The sequence below is a fragment of the Onychomys torridus genome, chromosome 7, assembly GCF_903995425.1.
Source record: "Onychomys torridus chromosome 7, mOncTor1.1, whole genome shotgun sequence".
In the NCBI taxonomy this organism is placed as follows: Eukaryota; Metazoa; Chordata; class Mammalia; order Rodentia; family Cricetidae; genus Onychomys; species Onychomys torridus.
The window spans coordinates 26,266,948-26,279,195 of NC_050449.1; the positions used below are offsets into that span (position 1 = coordinate 26,266,948).

Here is a 12,248-nt window from a genome sequence, read left to right on the forward strand (position 1 = left end):
TCCGCGATGCCAAGGTGACCAGCCTACATCTCCCTCCCGGGCTGGTGTTGGGTGGCTCTGACAAGTGTCCAGAGTGCTCCCAGCCCGGCATCTGCTGCCCGATTGCCATGGAACTGGCAGCTGCAGCCAAGTCCCCTTTGAGAACACACCGAGGAGATTTCTAGAGCCATTTTGGAAGCATTTGTCTCCACAGTGCCTGCTAATCTCCCTTTCATTTGCAATTATTTTATCGCCTTGATTCTGTGCATTGGCACGGGGCCCACGGCTGATGCTGCTCCCTGCCGGGGTCCACCGGGAGGTGTCCGCGCCCCGCCGTCTGCGTGGAGATGAAAAGGGTAGAAAGAAGACGAGCCCAGTGCCCTGGCTTCAAACAGGCCCTGTCTCCCGTGGGCAGTCCGGGGAGGGCAGGGCTGATTGAAGTAGCCGGAATTATGAAGCCCATAGCCTTTGAGGCCAGCCGCCCTCTCCCGGCCAAGAATAATTGAACAAATAGTTTATCTGGTGCACCAACAGCTGTAGAGCCGGGCGATTTGAGAGGATTAGGGGAGAGTAGTGAACGGATACTCCCACAGCGCCTCCAAATCCTCACCCCGAGTCCGACCAGCCAAGAGCGCATGGTGAAGCCCTGATGTCACCCTTTAAAGTCCATTTCTCTCCCTTTCCAAGCAACTCTTCCCAGTGCTTCCAAGAATTTTAAGTGGACAAGGCAACTACCTTTGAGGGTCCCTACCGCTGGATTGCATTCAGTGGTCCCTTGTAATCACCCCCGAACTCATTCCGTCCCAGACAGCTCAGATTCACAGAGGGTGGGGGAGATGCTGGTGGGTCTGGGAGGCAGAGGCCACCGCCTTTCCTCACGTCTGTGCTGCTGGCAGCTGTTGTGATGCCTAAGCAGGGCCAGGCCAAGTTCAGGGTAGGATGAAAGGGACATTATTTAGGAGGGCGATGGCAGAGGAAGACGAAACAGCACTCCTTCCCGAGGGAGAAAAAGTAGCCAGCAACTCCAAATGAGTCCAAGGTTTGTTTATTTATTCTTGTTTTCTTTTTTCTTTTCTTAAAGCATATTTAATATAACCTAGTTAGGTTAATGGGAAATGAAGACATATTGTTTGGAATTATACAGGGGCTGGGGTGTGGCTCAGCAGTACAGCATTTGCCCAGCATGCACCAGGTCCCAGGATCCATCTCCGGCACTAGGAAGCAAACACTTCCAACTACCCCTCCCTAAAGAAATACTTGCTCGAAGATTGACAGCTGACAGCAGTCCCACGGCCTTGTCAAAACCATCATGTTAGGAAAGAAACGGAACAGCTTGAAAAAGTGTCTGTCCTTCAGTCCTTCTCATAGACTTCAGCTTTATACTTGATGCCCGTTTCCTCCTGAACCTCACAAAGCACACCTGGGTATTCTAGGAGAAGTTTTTATCTCCCCAAATCAATTTCTGGGAAAACATTGTCACTTTCAGATTTCTGCATGATCCTTGTCACAAACAGTTTGAGGTAGCCTGGCTGATTCATGGCTCCCTTATAAACAAAACTGCCTCTGGCTGTCCAGACCTTGCCTACTTTATTTGATAATTCTGGTTGTTCAATAAGTTTTAAGGCATTGTCCAGACTTTTGGCAAGAAAATGAGCTGCTCTCCTTGTGGTGGTTCCTTGAGGTCTCTATTGAGAACTATGTTAATTCTGTCCTTTAACAGCCCATTTTTCCCTCAGGAATGGAGATCCAGGTTTTCCTACCTGTAAACTCCAGGTTCTGTTTACCTTCCACTGAAGAGGCTGTGGTCATTCTTTGGAAGTATTTGAACTCCTTCCTGATCAGAGACCAGGACAGATCTCCATACTTGCTGATACTTGTGTTGTGAGACACACCAGTGATGCAGTTCTGGAATGAACCATGATGGCAGTGGTGATCATTTCCTCGCCAGCCCAGATGCCAGGCTTCCCCTCAAGTTTTGGTACAAAATTCTATTTATTTATTCTTAAATTCATGTAACCACTAGATGAATACTTGGGTAAAATTTGAGAGAAAACCTTTATAACCTTCAAGTGAGTATTATGCTTCTAACTATGACTTTGAATTCAGAAATCACAAAGTCAGAGAGGTTTGGTAAATTAAATAATGTAAAAAAAAGTGAGGGGCCTGGAAGATAGCTTAATGGGATGGGGTGCTTACTATACATACATGGTAACATGAGTTTGGATTCACCAAGACCCACGAAAAAACCAGATGTGGCCAAGTGTTCCTGTGCCTCTGGCACTGGGGAAGGTTAACGGGCTAGATAGAGGAAGATCCTAGGGGCTTGCTGACCCCCGGGTTGGTGAGAGACCCTGTCTCAAAGGAATAAAGTGGAGAGGGAAAGAAGAAGACTCTACAGGGCCTCTTTTGGCCTCCATATGTGTGGGCAGGGGTGTCTACATCTGGCGCATACACATACACCAAACACACACATGCTCTCTCTGAATGGCAAACATATGATTTAAAAATATAATCAAATAGACAGGATTTGCAACCCATGTTATAGAAAAGCCAGTCTGGTTCAAAAACTCACAGGCACCAGCCTGCAAAACAGTGAAACCCAAAAGAAGGATGGATAGATGGTGTGACCAGATCATTTCCAGGACAAATACAAAAGGTCCCCAAGTACATGTAAATGAGGTTCAAACCCTTTCCAGTGGGAACAATGCAAATCACAAAGTCCTTGAGGGCGGCTGGAAAGACGGCTGGATGGGAAAGAGTTCTTATGAAACATTTGGACCAGAGTCTGGGTCCCAGAACCCACAAAACAAGCTGGGTGTGGGGCCACACATGCTTCTAACCTGGTCTTAGGTATGTGGACACAGGAGGATCACTGGGGCTTGCCAGCTAGCTGAAAAATCTGAGCTATGAGTGCAAAGGAATAGTGTGGAAGGCTCTTCTGAAGCTGTCCTCTGGCCTCCACTTATGCGCAGGAGTGCACATGCACACACATGTGATACTCCAAACTTATGCACACACACACTCCCACAGAAGATCACTTGTCACCTATCAGAATGAAAAAAAAATGACAATATCTCTGTGGACACATCTGTGGGGAATAGATTACATTAATGTTGATGGGAAATCAGAGGGCAATTTAGCAACATGTGTCAAAATTTGAAAGTCATGTAGTCTTTGACACAGCAATAAGACCCTTGGAGATTTACCTTATAAAAATTTGCACAGTGGCATGAACACAAGAGTAAATCCACTCATGTGTTTGTAGCTTGAGGTGTGAATACAAATTCATATTCATCTTTGTATCCGTAGTTGTATTAGATGCACTCCACTGTGTTTCTTTCTGTGTTAATTGGCTTTTTGTGTATGTTTGGTCACTCAGTGCTTGTATTCTGCAGGGGGAAATATCACTTGTACCCGTCTTTGAAAATGATGTCTCCTGTATTTTGTTCACATTCCTCTCTCCCCAGCTCTCCCCAGGGTTGGGGTTTCATGCTAACTTCCCATTTCCGTGGTGGAATTTTGTCTGTCTGGAGCTTGTACAGGTCTTGCGATTGCTGTCACAACCACTGTGAGGTCACCTGTTCAGCTGCCCTGTTGTGGCTAGGGGACACTGTTTCCTTGTGGTCATCGATCACCTCGGCTTTTACAGTCTTTCAGCCCCTTCTTTCTTAATGATCCCTGGGCCTTGGGAGGGTCACGTGTTAGGGTTTATAAAGATTTTTCTTTGTCTCAGTCAGCACTCTTGCGTTCTAGGATAACACCTGATCTTGTAAAATCATAAATTAAAGCCGTCTTGGGCATGATATAAATGTTCCATTTAGGGCTGAGCACTGCAGTTTCTTACTCTCTGTACTTGAACCAGCTTTTGTGTTTCTGTGTTAATCATCATCTACTACAAATAGAAGCTTGTCTGATGAGGGTTGAGAGATACATTAATCTATAGGTATATGATGATAAGTCATCAGGAATTGGTTCAAACTAGGTCAATTTAGTAGAATAATAGTAGTAGGTTCTCTCCTAGGTCCTATGACCTGTCTAACCACAGGGTCTTAGCCCTGATACTGGTAGCAGGTATGGGTTGCCTCTTGTTCAGGAGGCCTTAAATTCAATCAGAAAGTGGTTGGCTACTCCTCTGGTGTTAATGTCACCATTGGGCACGTCTTGACAGGCCATTCATTATTGCAGGTTCAGAGCTAGATAAGATTGATGATTATTTTTCTTCCCCAGTGTGGCACTTGCCAACTGTGAAGGCTACCCTACAAGGGTGAAACTTCCAGATAGCATCATAGTGATTTCATCATATTCCATAACTCAATTATGTGATGTCTTCAGCAATACAACTTTACTGTCAAGTTCTGGAGGGTAATCATTGCATTGGCAGTAGTCTTTTATGTTTGGGGCCTATGGAACCTCACTGGCCAAAAGAAGAAGTAATCCATTCTTGGCATTGGGCTTTTTAATCTGTTTTTTTAAAAGATTTATTTATTCATGTATTTTATGTATACACCAGAAGAAGGAATCTGATCTCATCTACAGATGGTTGTGAGCCACCATGTGGTTGCTGGGAATTGAATTCAGGACTTCTAGAAGAACAGTCAAATGCTCTTAACCACTGAGCCATCTCTCCATTTATTTGTTAAATGCAGTGTCTATTAGGAGCATTGTTATCATTTGTGTGTGTGTGTGTGTGTGTGTGTGTGTGTGTGTGTGTGTGTGTGTGTAAGCTTCTACAGTAGTAGGTAGGTTTTTATATGACTTTATTTGAAAGGTCTTTAGTGTTTATATTTTCTATATTTCTTCCTGTATTGATTAGGTTTTTTTTTTTTGTCAACTTAATTCAAGCTGGAGAATTCTTAGAAGAGGAAACCTCATTTGGGGAATTGCTTCTATTAAACTGGCTTGTAGTTAAGTCTGTGGGGGCATTTTCTTGATTAATAATTGATGTTGGAGGCCCAGCCAGCCCACTGTGTGCATTGCCAACCTTGGCCTGATGATCCTGGATTGTATAGAAAACAAACTGAGCAAGCTAGTAAACAGTGTTCCTCCATAGTGTCTGCCTTATTTACTTCATGCCTCCTGGCTCCTGCTTAGAATTTCTGCCCTTACTTACCTCAATGCTGGCCTGTCATGTGGAACGGTTAGCTGAAATAAACCCTTTCTTCTTCAAACTGGGTTTGATCAGTGTCTGTTACAGCAAGACAGATGCAGTTTAACCTATTCTATTCCATTATTCCCTTTAATACCACTGTGTTCTATCTTACCATCTTCAAAAGCACTCTCACGGCCTCTTACTGAGTCCTGATCTCTAAGGGTACTCTAAATGAAACACACATATAGGAATATTGGCAGCTAACATCCACATATGAGCAAAATCATGCTATGTTTGTCTTTCTGGGTTTGGGTTACCTTGCTCAGAGGTTTCCAGCATTTCCAGCTCCATACATTCATATGCACATGTCATAAATTTGTTTTTTTATAGTGACTGAATAATATTCCATTGTAGAAATATACTATATCTTCTTTATCCACTTATTGGTTGATAGACATCTAGGCTGTTTCCATTTCCTAGCTATTGTGAATAGAGCAGCCATGAACATGGATGAGCAGGCATCTCTGTAGTGGGATATAGGGTTCTTTGGGTAAGTGCTCAAGAATGATATAGCTGGATCACAAGCCTCTGCACCAGCAGCACAAATGACTGGCATTTTAATTATTTTAACTCAGTTTTGTACCCTTTGCTAGGGGTGTCTAGTATCCAGTGATCCTGTAAAATGCTTTAGGAAATCACGCCAGCTGTTTTTCTTCTTGAAGGAGAGGCACCTTTCTCTGCACAGGGTGCTTGGCTGGGAAGCCGAGGGAAGGGGAAAACACAGCGCTGAGTCACGAGTGCTCTCTCTGCCCTGAACACAACACCCGGAACACCCATGGAATTACAAAAACATTATGCTCCTTTGTTCATTTTCATGTGGTGTACATGTGTGTCAGCATGATTGCATGTGTGTAGACACACACATGTGTAAGTATGTGTGCATGAGTGTGCATGGAAGCCAGAAGCTGAAATTGGGAATTATCTCCAATTGCTCTTTCACTGAAGCAGGGGCTTTCAGTGCCCACTTCTTCCTCCTCCCACTCTGGTGTTTTGATGGGAATTACTGCACTGAATGTACAGATCACTTTTGGTAATAGAGCAATTTTCATGATACAGTTTTGCCAACCCATGATCAGTATGTTTTTTAGTCTCATTCCTCAATGTTTTAGAATTTTCACTGGAGGCAACTTTCACCTTCTTGGTTAGGTTTATTAGTATGCAATTCATTGTTTTTTAAGCAATTGGAAATGAGATTCTTTTCCTGATTTATTTCTTAGAATGTTTGTTATTGGTCTCTAGAAAAGCTCGTTTTTTTTGTTTATTGATTTTTGTATCCTACTAAACTGATCTAGCTAAACTTTAAGCACAGTATTGAATAGGAATGAAGAAAGTAGACACCCTGTCTCTTTCTTGGTTTTTGTGTAAAAGAGTTGAATATTTCTCCCTCTTATATAATAAGTTTTCATTTGTAACTTGTGTCTATATCGAGGTATGTTCTTTCTTTTCCTAATTCTTCAGGACTTTTGTCAGGAAAGTTTGTTGGTCTTTTCTGTGTCTAATGTTATGATAATCATGTGAGTTGTTTGTCTTTAAGTCTATTTGTGTGTTGTACAATATTTCTTAATTTGCACACGCCAAACCTCTTCATATCTTTGGAATGAAACTTACTTGTTCATGTCAAAAATATTTTTGATATGTAATTGAATTCAATTTATAAGTGTCTGTTAAAGAACTTTTGCATCCTTGTTCATCAGAAAGATTGGTGGACAATTTACTTTTTTTGCTTGTTTTTGTTTTGTTTTGAGACAGGGTTTTGCTGTGCAGCTTTGGAGCCTGTTGTGGACCTTGCTCTGTAGACCAGGCTGGCCTTGAACTCACAGAGATCTGCCTGGCTGCCTCCCGAGTGCTGAGATTTAAGGCTTGACAATTTGCCTTTTTCTTGTGTTCTTGTGTGGTTTTTGTATCAGTGTAATGCTGGCTTCATAAAATGAGTTCTGTAGCATCCCTTCCCCTTACACTTATGGAATTGCTTGAGAAGCCCTGGCATTAGTTCATCTGTAAAGACATATTAGACTTCAGTCTTGATTCTATCTAAGTCTGAGCCTTGTGTAGTTGGGAGACAATTCATTATTGCTTCATCTTGTTGCTTGTTAGAGACCAGTTTAAGTTACTTAAATTGTCTTGGTTTAAGTTTGATAGACCATATATGTCTAGACGTTTATCCATTTCTTCTACATTGTCTAATATATTGGAATATAGATTTTCAAAATATGCCCTGACTTTCATGGGTGCTTACTGCAATATCTACCCTCTTATTTATAATTATATTAATATGGAACCATCTTTTCTTTTTTGCTTTTGGTTTGTTTGGCAAAGGGCTTGCCAACTTTATCCTTTTGAATAAATAATTATTTGATGTTTATATTGTTCTACGTTGTTTCCATGTCGTCAGTTTCTTCCCAGTTGTCCTGCCTCATGAGCATGTGGCACTGAAGTCACCCACTGTTACTGTGTTGAGATGCATTGTTACATCTAGTACTGGTTATAACGTTGCTTTACTAGCACCTATATAGCATGTGCTAATAACTGTTCTTGTTGTGCCTGAAAACCTGATGAGAAGCAACTTCTGGCATGAGAGTTTTATCTTGGCTTACAGTTCACAGGGGTACAGTCCATTGTAGTGAGAAATGGCATGGGAATGATGTGACAGCAGGATTGGGGAGGCAGCTGATCGCAGTGGACAAGCAGTTAAGAAGCTAATAGTGATGGGTGGGAGTACTCAGCTTATTCTCCCTTTCACTCAGTCTAGGACCCCAGCCCACTTATAGGGTGGGTTTTCTCACCTCAATTAACCTAAGGGAGTCTAGAAGCTTCCTTACAGATATGCCTACAGATGTGTATCCATGGTGATTTTTAAACCCCACAAAATGACCATCAAGATTAAGCATGATAGAAGATACCTGTTTAGAACTGTAAACATCTATCTGGCTTTTCATGAGGAATTAAACTTAGGTCCTCATGTTAGCACAGGAAGTCTATCACCCATGGAGCCATCTCTCCAGCTATGAATTCTGTTTTTCGATCCAACCCATTAGTCTATATCTTTGGTTGGAGAATTGAGTCTGTTAACATTCAGAGCTATTCTTGAAGTTCTCATTATTTCCTGTTTTTTCTTTTTTAATGTTTGGTAATTTGCTAGTCCTCACTTGCTTGTTTACTGTTCTTCTGCAGTTGGTGCTTTCTCAGGGTATGTTTGTCTTTTTCTTTAGTGTGTAGCTTCTACAGTGGTGCCTTAGTACCATGTATTTCTTCAGTTTGCATTTATTGTAGCAAGTCTCTCTTTCTCTTTCTGTGAAGGATAGCCTTGCTGCATAGAGGAATGTGTGTGGACAGTTGTCTTTCAGAGCTTGAAATACATCATAGTATTTATCACTGGCTTTTAGATTTTTTGTTCAGAATTTGCTATTATTATTAAGGCGTTTCGTTTACATGTAACTCAGTACTTCTCTCCTAAAGCTTTCAATGCTCTTTCTTGGTAGGGCTATTTCCTTAATCTACAATATAATATGGAAAGGTACTTTTCTTTTTGTCATCTAAACACCCCTAAAGATCACCTAAATAAAGATGGGTGGCCATCTTTCTTCCTACATTGGAATATTTTCTGCTGCAATTTTATTGAATATGTTTTTTTGTGCCATTAGCTTGAACTTCTTCAATGCCTATAATTTGAAGACTTGGTGTGTTAACGATTCCCTTTTTATCATGTCATTATCTGATGTTCTAATTCATCTGCTTTGTTTCTGAGCCCTTATACTTCTTCTTTATCCATTCTATTTGTGAGACTTTCCATCAAGTTTCTTGCTTTTAATTTGACTTACTGAGCTTTTCATTTCTAAAATGTCAGTTTTATTTTTTTGGTATTTCTATTTCTTGTTGAACTCATCTTTTATTGATTGATTTCCACAATCAATCAATCTGTATTGATCTGTACTGATTTCTACATTTCATTTAGTTGTTTGTTTTGAATTCATATGGGAATTTACTTATAGCCTCTTTGATCTTATTGAGCACCCCCACAGCCATTTTTTTTTTTCAAATTCTTTATCTTGAAATCTATCCAATTCAGTTTCAAAGGAGTCCGTTTCTGAAGAATCAGTAACTTTAAAAGGAATTATGTTGCCTTGATATTTTGTGTTTCTGAATTGGGACTTGCATCGCTGGGATTAGGTTATTAACTGTTTTTTTTTTTTTTTTAAAGTATCTATATTCTTTCAGTGGAGACCTTTGTATTTAGATTTTAGTTAGGCTCAGACCTCAATTTCCCCCCATGCTCTGGAGGTGTAGCTCAGTCACTAATGTCTCTGCCCACATCATTAGTCTACTTTGAGAGTAGAATGCTAACTGCAAAAGTAACCACAACTGATAATTAAGCCTGCTACGAAAATATGGTAATAAGCAATAAAGTAATCATTCCTTCAAGTCCAATAATTGGGGAAATAAAAAAGCAAGGGTAGTGTGTGGGTACTAAAATATTAGTTAATAAGTGTAGCAATGGAAAAGAAATAAGCGTAATAAGACTAGCCACTGATATCATAGCAACAGAGCAGAAAGAATGTGGGAAAGCAAACAGGGAGGGGAAGCAGGAAAGATGAAGTCAAGACAAGTCTCATTCAAAGTAGAGTGAGAATAGGAAGATGTAAGGAAATGTAGTCAGACAACCTAAAGCAACTCCAGGATCTGGGAGGCAGAGACAGGTGCCAATGCTATGCCAACATGTGTTCTTTGGGAAATACTGCAAAGAAAAAGAGAGAAGGAGAACAGGATAGGACCAAGTCATGACACCAAACTGAAATTAGATGTTGAAAAGGGCAAATGAAGGAAGGTGGCAGGTGGGCACGTGGAGATGCAGCTCAGTGGTGGTGGAGTGCTTGCCTTGTATGCACAAGGACCCACCCTAGCTCAATGAAAAAACAAAACTGGAGGGAAGAGAGATGGGCACGGAACACACAGTTTGTGCTCTTACATGGAGAGCTGGGTATGGAGCACACAGTTTGTGATCTTACATGGAGAGCTGGGCACGGAGCACACAGTTTGTGGTCTCTTACATGGAGAGCTGGGTATGGAGCACACAGTTTGTGGTCTCTTACATGGAGAGCTGGGCACGGAGCACACAGTTTGTGGTCTCTTACATGGAGAGCTGGGTATGGAGCACACAATTTGTGCTCTTACATGGAGAGCTGGGTATGGAGCACACAATTTGCTCTCTTACATGGAGAGCTGGGCACGGAGCACACAGTTCGTGGTCTCTTACATGGAGAGCTGGGTATGGAGCACACAATTTGTGCTCTTACATGGAGAGCTGGGCACGGAACACACAGTTTGTGCTCTTACATGGAGAGCTGGGTATGGAGCACACAGTTCATGTTCTCTTACATGGAGAGCTGGGTATGGAGCACACAATTTGTGATCTTACATGGAGAGCTGGGTATGGAGCACACAGTTTGTGGTCTCTTACATAGCTTCACACTCACATATCACTGTAAAAAAGTAAAAATACTTGGTAGATAACGGTGGGTACCATGAAAAATTAAATGCATCAATTTTTAAAAAATTTTATTTTTATTTTTGAGATGGGGTCTCATATGTAGTGTAGACCAACTTCGAACTTGTGATCTTACTCTAGTGTGCCACTAAGTCCAGCTCTCATTTTCTTTATGTAGTTTATGTTTTTAGGTGCTAGGGGTCCAACTTGGGGGGCTTCTGCATTTTGGGCAAGTGCTCTGTCACTGAGCAACACTTTTCTTACTCTGTAGTTTAACTTTATTCTTTTATGTCAATGAAATGACAGTATGTTAGCCTGTAGCTTGTTTCTCCCCACTGTTGGGAACTGAACCCAGGATCTTGGGCATGCTGCATAAGAACTCTGTTGCCAAGTTTTATTCCCAGTCCATACAATAGTGATTTCTTAAAAAAAAAAGTTGTAATGTGGGATCTGAAGTGAATCATTTTGTCTCATCTCTACTTCTGCTCAGAGGAGCCGAGGACCAGGCCTTTCCAGAAGGCATGGTGTGGGCTACTTGGCTGTCTCTGCCAGTCAGGTCGAACTGGTCCTGTTGCTGACCATAGGATGGAGCTCAGTCCCAGGAGGAGGCTGCACATTCTCTCAGCATATAACCCATCAATGACTCTAATCTACACGGACCACTTGGAGCAATCCATGTGGTCAGTTCTCCTCCTGCACTGAAAAGCTCTGAGTCTAAGCATGTGGCAGGCGTTCCAGGATTCTGGATGTCCAGAAGTAAGAGGCTGGAACAGAAAGTGCAAGTGGAGCATTTTGGTGCAAGATTCCTGGTGTGCCATTTTGTGTCACCTGGAAGGGTCTTGATGGAACTTTGTAAAGAGCAGAATGTTCCATTTCGACAGCTATTGCAATCAGTAGTAAAAAGTTCTATTAAGAACTGGATGTTTTTATGAAAGCTATGGATGGGGAGGAATTTGAAAGAAAAGAAAAATACTCAGTAAGACATTAACAAAAACAGAATAGAAATGATGTGTCAATCAAACTTCATACATTAAATCCCCCCATTCCACCGTGTGTGTGTGTGTGTGTGTGTGTGTGTGTGTGTGTGTGTGTGTGTGTAGGCCATAGAATGACCTTGGGTTCATCTTCAGGACCTCCATCTACATCCTTTGGGGATCCTCCAGTCTCTGTCTCTTGGTGCTGGTATTACAAGCATACACCACTATGCTCAATATTTTTAGGCAGGTTCTGGGAATTGAACTCAGGTCCTCATGCTTTCAAGATAAGCACTTTACAGATTTAGCTATCTCCCAGCCCCTATATTAAATTCTCAGTAACTTCTTTGGTTGCAATATAGTGTAATTTGGTAATAATGGTCATTTGGAAATTCTCAAGCAGAGTTTCTAAATGTTCACAAGTCATCAACAGCATAACAAATTGTCTAATCATTAAATAATGTTAGCAATACCACTGGAAAGGTCTTATTAAAAGGGCTGGAAGTTGTCATGTTTATATTGGTAGAAACTAGTCTTCTCCCAAAATGTTTTTTTTTTTTTTTTTGCTTGAAAGGTCCAGTTTTGTTACTGGCAACAAGTACTGCTAATTGTTTTCATCGAAGTGGCAAGCTTATTTTATTTATTGAAAGAAAAGCCACAAAAT

General features: G+C 41.4%; 1 pseudogene; it reads right to left on the reverse strand.

Annotated features, from left to right (window-relative positions):
• Nucleotides 1–1,331: 1,331 nt before the first annotated feature.
• LOC118586987 lies at nt 1,332–3,865 on the reverse strand (annotated as a pseudogene).
• Between the last annotated feature and the right edge of the window lie 8,383 nt (nt 3,866–12,248).